The sequence below is a fragment of the Elephantulus edwardii genome, unplaced genomic scaffold, assembly GCF_000299155.1.
Source record: "Elephantulus edwardii isolate Elephantulus edwardi_28Jun2011 unplaced genomic scaffold, EleEdw1.0 scaffold00263, whole genome shotgun sequence".
In the NCBI taxonomy this organism is placed as follows: domain Eukaryota; kingdom Metazoa; phylum Chordata; class Mammalia; order Macroscelidea; family Macroscelididae; genus Elephantulus; species Elephantulus edwardii.
The window spans coordinates 2,987,065-3,001,221 of NW_006400013.1; the positions used below are offsets into that span (position 1 = coordinate 2,987,065).

The window sequence follows — 14,157 nt, forward strand, 5'->3', positions numbered from 1 at the left end:
TCAGTGTGCTGTACTGAGATAACTTGGGGTTGTTGAGATGCTGAAAGGTGTGCCACTGGTGTCCAAATGCCATAAGGGTTACCCACAGCAGAAAGTGTTTGGTAGAGCTCCCAGATTAAAATAGGCTCAGAAGTGTGATTACTTCTTAAGTTATAGCCCTTTGGAAACTCTAGGAACACTAGAGCAATGAGGGCAGTGATAGCAATGTAGTAGTAGAGCTTACGAAATGAGGATAAACATTAAGAGTGGAGGGTCAATGAAGGAGAGGAAGACCCTTTATCAGATGGACTGATGTGGTGACTGTCATAATGGGATCCTGTATGTTAGGAAGTGTGAAGATGGCAAAGGATGGAACAAGGGTTGGATCTTTTGTTCATAGGATCTCTATGAATCATACTTGACTTGATGGCACCTAACAACAACAAACAGGACCCCCCAAGAAAAGGACTGATGACTCAATCACAAAATGAGCAAAAGACATGAAAAGATTCTTCACAAAGGAAACCATTCACATGACCAAAAGACACATTAAGAAATGTTCAAAATCACTGGCAGTAAGAGATGCAAATAAAAACAATGAGATATCATCTCACCCGCATGCAGTAGTAAAGTTTAAGTGGACAGTAAACAATAAATATTGGAGAGGATGTAGAGAGATTGGAACTCTTTTTTTTTTTTTTTAACTAGTAGCAAATAATTTTCAATTGGGTGAACTTTTTTGTTTAACAAATACATTAGAGATTCATGCAATGCTGCCAGCATTGGATGCAATCCTGGGCCACAAGTCTTCATACTCCTTTGCAACTGGCCCAGCGATGGCAGAACCTTTCATCTCACCTTTATCGTTTACTATGACACGTGCATTATCTTCAAAATAAAGAAACACGCCACCTTTTCTCCGGTATGATTTTTGTTGTCGTATCACCACTGCTGGATGTACCTTCTTTCTGAGCTCTGATTTTCCTTTCTTGACAGTGGCCATCACAAAATATGGAACGCTTCACGAATTTGCGTGTCTTCCTTACGCAGGAGCCATGCTAATCTCCTCTGTATCGTTCCAATTTTAGTATATGTGCTGCCGAAGTGAGCACAAGATTGGAACTCTTATACACTGCTGGTGGAACTGTAAAATGGTGCAACCGCTTTGGAAGGCATTTTGGCATTTCCTCAAAAAAGATAGATCCTTTTTTGATTCATAAGTATAATGATGGGATATTCATGTTTTTGTATGATATGTGCCTCCCTTAAACTTAAGTTACAATATTGGCACATCACCATCTGACGTGAGGAGGAAAAAAAAGATAAACATAGAGACCCCATCTCATCCAGCTATTCTTCTGCTGGAATATATACCAAGGAAATCAAGAACTGAGATAAGAACAGAGATAGGTATACCTGTGTTCACAGCAGCACTATTCACAATGGCAATAAAATAGAAACAGCACATATACCCTTCAACAAAGGTTGAGAAATTGTGGTACATTCATACAATGGAGGACTATTCAGTACTATGTAACATGAGAGAGTCTAGAGAGCATTAAGCTGAGTGAACTAAATCTGTCTCACAAGGACAAACACTGCATAAGACCATTATTGTAAAAATAGAAAGGTAACTAGTAAGATGTGTGTAAATGTCAAAAAAGGTCACTTTCCTCACTGAAGGTTTCTTTTTGTTGGTGACCATCTATTTTTGTCAAGTATGATGTCTTTCTCCTAGTAATGGTCCTCCTTAATCCAAAGTAAGGGACACAAAAACATCATCATCATTACTTCTAAGGATCATGGTGTTTGGAATTCTTCCAAGCCAGACTTGTTGGTTCCAATGGCAGTCCACGATATATTCAATATTGTTCAAACCCATACTCATAATTCTTCTCCAATCTTCCTTTTTCATTGTCCAGCTTTCATATGCACAAAACCAAATTGAAAATACCACAGTTTGGGTCAGAAGAACATTAGTTCTTTTAGTACTTTGACCACAACAAAATGGTATCTTTGCTGTTTAACAGTCTGTGAGAACTGACTTACACTAGTATAGTCTTATTTAGGAGACTTGGAAAGCTGTTATTACCTTGCCTATTTGCACATTTTTCATTTATGTTCACTCCATTTTTCTAACAGATGGATGTCATTTTTATACTGCTTCTCACTAGCCACGGAATGCTTACAAATGCACTCAGATTCATGTAACAATGAGTAATCACATACAGTTCTCATTAATCATATATACGTGCATTTACGCATTAAGCGAACATATAACACATCTGGGTTCGAAACCTTTAGGAAGTGAAAAATCTCATTCAGGTGAATGACATTTATAACATCTGTTCATAGAACAGGAAAAAATAATCACTTCACCGCCCAAAGACATGGCAAAAATTTTCAATTAAGGTCTCAATTTTATAATCTATCCATGGGATATAGTACTATCTATCTAGAATCATGAAAGAGGAATAAAAATAAATACTTATATATTACTTCTAATTTACAAACTAAAAATTATATAAAAAGTTGTAATAAAAATGTCTTGTATTGGCACTTTTAATACACTATCACTATTCAATAATAGAGTGCCTAGGTGGCGTTAAGAAAATTAATGCTCTCAGCAAAGAGAAAAGTTCAAAGTAGGAATTTTCTTTGAGTTACATCAGATTTACAAAATATTGATCACTGAAAACCTTTATAGAGACTATTTCTACTTTGACATATATGAGGTTGTCAAGAGTTAAGTGAATGCCTGCCTATCTACAAAAACGGTGCTGAAACAAAGAAGGAAGATCCTGCACTTCCCAAAACTGAAGCCAAAGCAAAGGCTAAGTTAAAGGTCAAGAAGGCAGTCCTGATGGGTATCCACAGTCAAAAGAAAGAAAAGATCCACACATTACCTATCTTCCAGTGGCCCAAGATGCTGAGACTCCGAAGGCAGCTCAAATATCTAAGCCCCCAGAAAAGTGCCAGCAGGAGAAACAATCTTGACCGTTATGCCATCATCAAGTTTATCCTGACCACTGAGTCAGCCATGAAGAAGATACAAAATAACTACACACTGGTGTTCATTGTGGATGTCAAGGTCAGCAAGCACCACATCGAACAAGCTGTAAAGAAGGTCTATGACTGTGACGTGATCAAGGTCAACATCTTGATTAGGCCTGATGGAGAGAAGGCGGCATATATGTTCAACCTGTTCCTGACTATGATGCTTTGGATATTGCCCAGAAAACTGGGATCGTCTAAACTGAGTCCAGCTGGCTAATTCTAAGAACAAATTTTTCTCACACACAAAAATCCCCTAACAGAATGCCAAATGATATTTGGCTGAAAACGATTTATTTCCTAGCTCCTAATTTTAAGCTCTTTCCTTGCAATTTCAGGTTCTTCAACATAAATTATCTTTTTTAAAAAAAAAAACCACCAGGAACAGTGTATAAACAAAGAATTTCCAGAAATTTAAGTTTTATTGTGAAAAAGTTGTGGTATCATTGCTGATATCAAATGGATCTTGCTGAAAGGAGAGAATACTAGAAAGATGTTTTGTTTATTATGCAAAGGCATTTAACTGTGTGGATCATAACAAATTATGTGTAACATTGAGAAGAATGGAGATATTTGAACACTTCACAGTGTTCATAGCAAAGCTAATATCTAGACCAAGAAACAGTTGTCCAAACAGAACAGGAAAATATCGTATGGTTTAAAATCAGGAAATGCGTGTGTTAGGCTTGTATCTTTTCTTCACCTTTATTTAATCTGTATGCTGAAAAGTTAAGAGAACATGAAAAAGAATGTGACATCAGGAGTGGAGAAGACAAATCAACAACCTGTGATATGCAGATGATAAACTTTGTTTGCAGAAAGTGAAGACTATAATGAAGCACTTAGCAAGAAGATCAATACCTGCAACACTGATTACATTATCAACGTGAAGAGAAAAAAAAACACTGGAACAATAAGCAACATCAAAATAGATGAAGACTAAGTTGTCAATGATTTCATTTTTCTTGGATTCACAATCAATACCTGTGTTAAGAAATCAAAAGAAATAAAAATCGGGTACCAAGGACCTCTCCAAATTATAAAAAGCAAGGATATCAGTTTAAAAACGATAATGTGTCTCATCCAAATCATATTATTTTCCTCCTAATTTTACTGTTTTGCATCTTCTTGTTGTTGTTGGGTGTTTACAAGTAGAGTATGACTCACAGAGAGCTTATGAACAAAAGCTCTGAACCCTGTTTTTCTTGTGCCATCTTGACACTTCCTGACATACTAGCGCCCATAGTGGCAGTCACCATGTCAACCCACCTGACTGAGGGTCGTCTTCTGCTTTCCAGATCCTCCAACCTTCCAAGCATCATGTTCCTCTCCAAAGAATAGACAGACCCTCCGAGCAACATGCCTAAAGTATGTGAGGCAAAGTTTCCTTCTCATTCTAACCACCAAAGAGCATTCGGGCTGCACCCTCTCCAAGACATACTGTTTGGTTTTTTGGTCATCCATGGGATGTTTGGTGCTTTTCTCGAACATCACACAGCTCAAAGGAATCAATTCCTCTTCTGTCATCCCTATTCATTGTCTTAACTCTTAGACAGATGCATAGCAAGTGATCAGAAAGACGATGGACTGAGTCAAACGCACCTTGGTCCTCAAACTGACATCATTACTCTTCAATAATTTGGAGAAGTCCCTAACTGCAGATTTTTCCACTGCAATGCGGCTCCTTGTTTCTTGACTGCTGCTACCACAGATGTTAATTGTGGATCCAAGTAAGGTGAAGTTGTTGATAGTTTCAATCTCTTCTCCATCCATCATGATGTTGTTGCCGTTCAGTCCAGTGGTAAGAAATCTTTGTTTTCTTGACAATGAGAAGCAATCCATACATAATACTGCATTCCTTGATCTTTTCTAACAAGTTCTTCAAGTTCTCCTCATTTTCATCAAGCAAGGTTGTGTCATCTGCATAATGCTGGTTACTGATTAAACTCCATCCAGTCCTGATGCCACATTCCTTTTCATAGAGTACTGTTTCTCAAATAATTTTCTAATCACACAGATAAAATTGGTATAGATAGAGAATACAACCTTGACAAATTCTAAACCATGCAGTGCTTTCCTTCTCTGTTTCATAATAGCTTCCTAGAGCAGGTGTAGGTTTTACATCAGCACAGTTACAGTGCTCTGGGGCTTCCCAGATTGGAAGTCAGCTGAAATGAGCAAAAACAATGACAAACTTTGTTTAATAATTAGAAAATGGAATGCATGTAGCTTGAATGTTGCAAAGACCTTTTTAAAAGACACGAACAATGACTTTACTTATGGATCTCATCTGAAGGGCTGCACAGGAATTAGAATGACTACATTTGTGGAAGAAATTGTTGAAAAAGCTCAATATCAGCAGTCAAAACTAGGCTAGGAATAGACTATGGGTCAGACCATCAATTACTTGTATGCAAGTTCAAATTAAGGCCAATGAAAATTAAAGTAAGTCCACAGGAACCAAAATATGATCTTGAATCAATTTCATCTGAATTTCAAGATCATCTCTGGAAAAGTTTAAAGGCACTGAACACCAATGACTGACGATCAGGTGAGTTGGTTTGCATATAGTAATTCATATACATTCTGCATCATGCATGCACATCTTGTTTTATACAATCTTTCATTTACACTTTGTTGCTTCCACATACATTGTGCTTTATATAATCATTCACATACAGTGCATTTTATGTAATTATTGATCTATGCCTATCATTATCTTGTCTATTCAAGTTCCCATTGAATCTTTTCCTATTCCTTAACCCCCTCCTTATCTATCCATCAACCTCTGATTTCCCCTTTTCCTACTTTTTATCCCCTTCCTGTTTTCCTCTTCCTATTTTCATCATTTACACACATCTTACCAGCTATCTTATTTTAAAATAATAGTTCTTATGCAGTATTTGTCCTTATGAGATCACCAAGTTATTTCATTCTGCATAATGCTCTCTAGACATTCCCATGTTATAAAGTATTTTATTAAACCATTCCTTTGTGTTGCATAGTACTGCACTGTGTAATGTACTATAGCTTCTCAATTCAATTCCAAGACTTAGACCAGGAAGTAGTCATCAGAACAGAGCAAGGGAATACTGCATGGTTCAAAATCAGGAAAGGTGTACACCAGGGACACATCCTATCTCCATACCTTTTCAATCTATATGCATGAACATAGTATCTCCCCTGCCAGGTAAGTATCAATCTATATACAGAATAGATCATCCAGGAGGGTGGGCTCTATGAGGAGGAATGTGGCATCAGGCTTGGAAGAAGATTCATCAATAATCTGCATTATACACATGAAACAATCTTGCTTGCTGAAACTGAGGATGACCAAAGGCATTTGCTCCAGAAGCTCAAAGACTACAGCCTTCAATACAGTTTGGGGCTCAAAATCAAGAAAACAAAGATTCTCACCACTGGCCCAATAGGCAGTATCATGATAGATAGTGAAGAGACTGAAATTGTTAACAGCTTCAGCTTGCTTGGCTCCAAAATCAACACTCTTGATAGCGGCAGCCAGGAAATCAAAAGACAAAGTGCACTGGGAAAAATCTGCTGTCAGGGCCCTCTCCAGAGTAATGAAAAGCAACAATGTTAGTCTAGAGACTAAGGTGCACCTCATCCAGGCCATGGTCTTCGCAATTATTTGCTATGCATCAGAGAGCTGAACAATGATTAAGGATGACAGTAGAATCAGTCTTTGAGTTGTGGTTCTGAAGAAGAGTACTGAATATACCATGGATTGCTAGGAGAATAAACAGGTTCATCCTTCAGAGGGTGAAACAAGGCTGCTCCTTGGAGGTAAGGATTCTGAAACTTCATCTGGCATAGTCTGGGCATGTTGCAAGAAGGGACCAGTCCCTGAAGAAGGACATAATGCTTGGAAGGGTGGAGGAACAGAAAAAGCAAGGAAGACCCTGGATCAGACGGATTGACTCAGTGGCTAGGGTATTGGAGGTAGGTGTGTCAAAGACCTTGAGGTTGGCTCAGAATAAAGTGGGGTTCAGAGCTGTTGTACACAGAATCTCTATGAGACACAAGCGACTTGCTAGCACCTAACAACAACAACAATTTATGCCAAAGGCTAGGGCTTCTAAGTTTGGCCCTATTTTGTCTCTTATGAGGCTTATGATTATGGGTCTTGCCCTTAGGTCTCTGAGTTGTCCAGTTTTGCCTGCACCATTTGGTGAAGAGTTTGTTGTTTCCCCATTTAAAAGGCTATTTCCTTGTCAATATCAACTGAGATAGGTAGATGTATTAATTTCTGGGTTCTAGTTTCTATTTCATAAATCTTACTTTTCTCATGTACCAATACTATCATGCTGTTTTGGTTACTATCACTGCATAGTAGGTTTTAGGTCCTATGACTCTGCTTTTATTTTTCAGAACAGCTTTGTTTATTCAGAGTCTCTTTCCTTTCCAAAGAAGATTGAGAACTACCTTTTCTATTTCACTGAAGAATAAATCTGGGCATCTGTACTGGGATTGCAGTGAACATATAGATTGCTTTTGGTTGGACTCATTTTCACTATGTTGATTCTTCTTATCCATGAACAGGGAATAATTTTCCATTTCAGTAATTCTCAGGAATACTTTGCAGTTTCCTTTATATCTCTGTTGTTGTTGTTGTTGTTGTTAGGTACTGCTGAGTTGAGTACAACTCACAGTGACCTTATGAACAAAAGATCTGAACCCGGTTTTATGCTGCACCACCCCACACTTCCTGACACACAAAAGCCCATTGCAACAGTCACCGTGTCAATCCACCTGGTTTAAGGTCTTCTCTTCACTGACCCTCCACCCTTCCAACACCATGTCCTTCTCCAAGGAACAGCACCTCCTAGCAGTATGTCCATAGTATGTGAGGCAAAGTCTCATCATTCTCGCATCCTAAGCACATTCTGGCTGCACCATCTCCAAGACTTATCTATTCATTCTCTTGGTCATCCATGGGATGTTCAGTGCTCTTCTCCAAGACCACAGCTCAAAAGCATTAATTCTTTTTCTGTCACCCTTATTCATTGTCCAGGTCTCGGATGCATAGTTAGTAATCCGAAAGACCATGGCCTGAATCAGACGCACATTAGTCCTCAAACTGTTATCACCACTCCTCATTAATTTGGAAAGGTCCCTAACTGTAGATTTTTCCAGTGAAATGTGTCATCTTATTTCCTAACTGCTTGTACCTAGGGTGTTAATTGTGGATCCAAGCAGAATGAAGCCGTTGACAATTTCCATCTCCTCTTCATCCATCATGATGCTGCCTATTGGTCCAGTGGTATGAATATTTGTTTTCTTGATAGTGAGACACAATCCATAGTGTATCTTTACTTAGGTTTATTCCCAAGTATTTCATCTTGTGGTTGACTATCTTAAATAGTATTGCTTTCTTGGTTTTCTTTTCCACACTTTCTTATAAAGAGGGGAATACCACTGATTTTTGCATAATTGGTTTTGTAACTTGCCACTCTATAAACTGGTTAACTAGGTCTGATGGTGCTTTGTTTTTGAAGTCTGTGGGGTCTTCTGTGTACAATACCATATTGTCTGCATATAGTGACAGTCGACCAATCTGAAAGTGTCTTACTACTTTAGCAAGTACTTACAATACTGAATAAGAGTGGTGGTAGTGAGTATTCTTGTCTGAGCCCTATTCTCAAGTGGAATGACTTTAGTCTTTCTCCTTAAAAATTATGTTGGCTCTTGGTTTTGTATATGTACTTTTCACTCTGTTGAGAAAATATCCTTCTATTTCTATTTTGTTGAGTGTTTTAATCAAGAAGGAGTGCTAGACTTTGTCAAAGGCCTTTTCTGCATCAATTAATAAGACTATGTAGCTCTTGTTCGCTGCTTTGTTAATGTGATGGACTACCTTAACAGTTTTTCTTATGTTGAACTATCTTTGAATAACTGTTACGAATCCCACTTGGTTATAATGAATTGTTTTTTTATATACTGTTGGATTCTACTGGAGAGGATTTTGTTAAGGATTTCTGCATCTATGTCCATGAGAGATCTTTTTCGGTAATGTCTCTGCCTGGTTTGGATATTAGGGCAATACTTGCTTCATGGAATGATTCTTGAGGCTATTCTTCCTTTTTATAAATTTTTAAATATTTTAAGTAGAATTGTTAATAGTCTGTAACTGTTTGGTAAAACTCATTCCTCTAGCTGTCTGGACCAGGATTTTTTTCTGTTTTTAAAGAAAATGTATACTTTATTTGGTATTAACAGGTTTGAACATAGTTTTTTTAAAAAATTTCCTTTCATTCATTGTTACACATTTTCCTCCCTGTCCCTCCTGCCTCCTAGTTCACTTTTTAATTTGGGGGAAAAAGTTCTTTCATTGTTACATAGTCCCCTCCTCAGTCCCCAGACCACTTTACTATGCAACTCTTACTCTGGACTTTTGTCATGCCAATTAACAACTAATCATATGTTCCTTTTATACAGTTCTCTCCCTTGCCTGTTTCAATGACATGTACATTATTTACCCCCTCTTAGTTTTCCCCAACTCCCCTATCAGTCAAGTTTTATAACAGTGGCATAAAAAAAAAAAAACAAACACCAAAACAGTGACATTATGCAGTATTTGTCTTTTTGTGATTGAGAGATTTCACTCAGCATAATGTCCTCGATGGTCACCCATTTTGTATAATATTTCATGAGTGCTTTGATTTCAGTGCTGCATAATACTCCTTTGTGTGAATACACCACAGCTTCTCTATCCACTCATTTGTTGATGGGCCAGGATTTTAGGGAAGATTCTATGATCTGCTCAAATTTCTTCTTTTATGATGGATCTGTTCAAGTGTTCTACTTCTGTCTGTGTCAATTTGTGTAGATTGTGGGTTTCCAGGAATTTATCCATTTCTTCTAGGTTTTCAAATTTACCGGAATATAGTTTTTTATAGTATTCCAATATCAATTTAATTTGCACTGATTCTGTTGTGATGTCACATCATTCATTTCTTAATATAACTATTTGTATTTTACCTTTATTTTCTTTTGCTAAGTTTGCCAATGTCTTATTTTAACTTTTCAGAGAGGTTTCTGGTCTTATTGATGGTTTAAATTGTTTTTCTGTTTTATATCTCACTGATTTCAGTCTCTGTCTTTAGTTTCCTTTCTTCGAGGCTGGGGGATTGACTTGCTTTTCTTTTTGATGGAGTTACCAAGTTAAAGAGTTTATTTTGCTCTTTTCTTCTTTTTGGCTCTTGTGACCTTGTGGTAAAAAAGCGCAAGGTAATCCCAAAGGCACATGGTTCAAATCTACCAGCTGCTTCAAGGGCAGATGGACTATCTCCTCCCTTGCCATTTACTACCACTAAAAACCAACTAAGAGGGTCAGCTATGAATCCTTAAGTTCCTGCTTTTCTGTAGATGATCTAATTTCTCCTTCACATTTGATGGACATCTTTTCTGGGTACAGGATCTTCAGCTGGCAATTGTTTTCTTTCAGCCTTTTGTATATGCCATCCCATTGTCTTCTTGTTCCCATGGTTTCTGCTGAGAAGGCAGAGCTCAATCTAATTGGTTCTTCTTTGGAGGTAACTCTTTTTCTAAGTGCTGCTTTTAGTATTCTTTGATTTTGGAGAATATGACTATAACATATCTTGATGGTTTTCTTTTGGGGGTCTAGTCTGATTGGAGTTCTCTGAGATTCCTGAATGTGAATTTCCTCATTTTTCATGGTAACTGAAAAGTTTTCTTCTTTTATTTCTCCTATAATTTTCTTAGTGCTTTACCCTCACCCCATACTGTTCTGGAAGTGTAATCACATGCATATTGTCCTGTTTATTATCTTATGTTATTCAACATTTTCTTCATTTTCCTTCCATCATCTGTTTTTTCATCTAGTACGTTCCCATTGAGCTTCTTTTCTTCTAACTCACTTATGCTCTTTCTCTGTCTCTTTTACTTTGCTTTTTGTCCCTCTAGCATGTTGAAAAGTCATACATTTCAGTACTGATATTCTGGATTATATTTTCATGCATTTCTGTTGTTTCTAGTATCACATTGGTCTTAACCTTTCTTTCTTGTGATGATTTTTTTTTTAAATTTTTATGTCTTTTAATGGTTTTATGTAACTCCACACCTGTATCTTTTTTCTGCCCACCTGTATCAGGGGTCTTCACTGGATCTGTGATCTGGTCTGCTCTATTAGGAAAAAGCCTAGTCTGTTTTTTTATAATGTTTGAACCTTCTATGACATTATGTGAAGTTCTTCTTTGTATGTGTGAGGCAGTTTCTGTTGAGACTGCACAGGTTGTTATCAGTTCCTTATATTTATGATAATACTGATAAGCTGCACACTTTAAGCATAGCCCTTGAATCCATTTCCCAGTGATAATCTTCCCTTCTTGCCATCTATGTAAATCTTTGTCCCTCTTTTCTTGTGGCAAGCTTCATCTTGTTGTCTTTGGAGGGGTAGAGTGATAGTGTCTATCCCTTTGCCCAGCTGGGGTAGTTTCACTTTTCTGTTTGGTACTGTAGTTTGACAGGAGGTGGTAAAGCCCCCCACTGAAAGGCAAAGGCCCAGGAGTGCTGTCCAGGATATTATACCCAGGCAAAAGGTTCAAGGAAGAGACAAGGTCCCAAGGGTTAAGTTCCCAAATCTCAAGGGGTGTTACTGGCAGACTCATGTATCTGTAAACTCTTTTGTGGCTGGTTGAAAGGGAGCTGCTCCTGCCTGAGCAGAAAAAAGCCCAGGAGTGCTTTCTAGGATATTTTGCTTAGGAAAAGGCCCAATGAAGTGGCAAGGTCTCAAGAGTTCATTCCTCAAGTTACAGTATTTTCACATTATAATGACACTGTATGTATTTCAAAGTTGGACAATGAAGAAGAATGACCAAAGAGAATCAATACCTTTCAAATGTAGAGCTGGAGAACAATACTGAACACATACTGTGATTTTCAAAAGAAAAAAACATAAAACTTATCAGTATAGAGCAAGTGCAACCAACCAGGTGCTCCTTAGAGGCAAGAATGGTGAAAATCTGTCTCATATCCTTTGGGCATGTAGTGAGGACAGAACAGTAAATGGAAAAAGACATCATGCTGAAGAAGATAAAGTCTCAAAGAAATAAAGAAAGACTCTCAATAAGATGGACTGATACAGTGACTGATAATGAGGACAACACAGGATATGACAGATTTATATCTGTTCAAGATTCAGAGCAGTTGTTCATAGTATTGCTGTAAGTTGTAGTCAATACTATGGTACTTAATGATAACAAAAATCTAAAAATATAGTGCATATTAAAAGAACATCATGTGCACACAGGAAACACATAAGCCTTTGTTCTTCTACCTAGAATGGTGTCATAATCCATCTTCATTTAGGCCATCATATTCTATGTCCTTTGTAATTTTTTTTTATAACCAATTTATCATTAACACTTGGAACACTACTATCTAACACAACTTACGTGACTATGCTCTTAAGTCAGATTTTGTTGGTACATACATTAACAGCTAATGTGATTTTAAGTCTCTGGGATATTCTATCTCCTGTCATTTTTTGCACATTACAAAAAACAACACAAACAACAAACCAACAGAAAACATACTGTTGAGTGGATTCAGACTAAAAGATCAAATAAGACAGGGTTGTTAGGTGTCGTTGACTTGACCACTACTCAAAGCAACCCTATAAACAGCAGACCTGAACCATTCTCTAACCTGTACCATCCTCACCATCTCTGATATACTCGAATCCTCTGTTACAACAACTATGTCAATCCATCTCATTGAGGTTCTTCTTCTCTTTCAATGATCCTTCACCCTTCTAAGCATAATGTCTTTTGCAAGGAGACTAGACTCTACCAGCAACATGTTCAAAGTATGTTAGACAAATTTTCACCCTCTGTGCTTCCAAGGAGCACCCTGTCCAAGGCATATGTGTTTGTTTTGGGGAAGTCCATGGGATATTAAGTACTTCCTCCTTTTCCATAGGGTTTCCAAGGTTGTAGATCTTTATATAAGCATACTGCGACATCTGTATCAGTGAAGTGGCTAATGGTGCACACATCTGATATTTAAGAAACACTATGCATTATTTGTGAGTATGACAAAATGACAGAAAACAGATTAACAACAACATAAACAAATTATTTACACAAACTATACTGCTGCAAAAAGTCAAGGACTGCAGCTTTCAATATGGATTGAAGCTCAATATCAAGATAACAAAGATTCTCATTCACACAACTGAATAATATACAGCATGCAGGAGTGATGATTTTGTAAATTATTACCTAACGTGGGAGGGACTGGAGAACATTAGGGGGAGTGAACTAACTCAGTCCCCTCAAGGCTAAATATTGTATGAAAACCATTATTGTAGAATGAGTATAAGGATCCAAGAGTGGGAGAGATTGGAAGTAGAAGAAAGAGGATGTGCAGGGTGATGGTGGGGGTGGGGGTGGATTAACCAGGAGGTTGTACAATTTGATAGGTGGGGGGTGAGAGGAATGTAAAGAATTTGTTCTTGAAAACAATGTATTTACATTTTTAAAATAAAGTAGTAGAAAAAGGGGGAAAAAAAGATTCTCACCATTGGGCTGATTGGCAGTATTATGATAGAAGATGAAGAGATCGAGATTGTTGACAGCTTCAGTTTGCTTGGCTCTACAATCAACACTCTTGGTACCAACAGCCAGGAAATTAAAAGACAAATTGCATTGGGAAAGTCTGCTGTCAGAGACCTATCCAAAGAACAGAAAAGCAATGATGCCACTATGGAGAAGGTGCACCTGATAAAGGCCACGGTCTTTGCAATTACTGCTATGCATAAGAGAGCTGGACAATGATTCGGCATGATAGAAGGAGATTTATGCCTTTGAGGGGTGGTGCTGAAGAAGAGAACTGAATTTACCATAGACTACTAGGAGAACAAACAAGTTCATCCTGGAGAGAGTGAAACCTTGTTGCTCCTTGAAGGCAAGGATTCTGCAGCTTCAACATACTCTGGACATGTTGTAAGGTGGGATCAGTCCTTGGAAAGGGGTGTCATGCTTGGGAGGGTGGAGAGACAGGGAGGAGAGGAAGACCCTCGATGAGATGGACTGATTCAGTCAGTGGGGCAATGGGTACAGGTGTGTTGAAAACAAAAAGATT

The 14,157-nt window shown here is 37.8% G+C and overlaps 1 pseudogene; it reads left to right on the forward strand.

The window, feature by feature from the left end:
* The first annotated feature begins 2,192 nt into the window (after positions 1–2,192).
* On the forward strand, positions 2,193–3,234 carry LOC102872524 (annotated as a pseudogene).
* Positions 3,235–14,157: the final 10,923 nt, after the last annotated feature.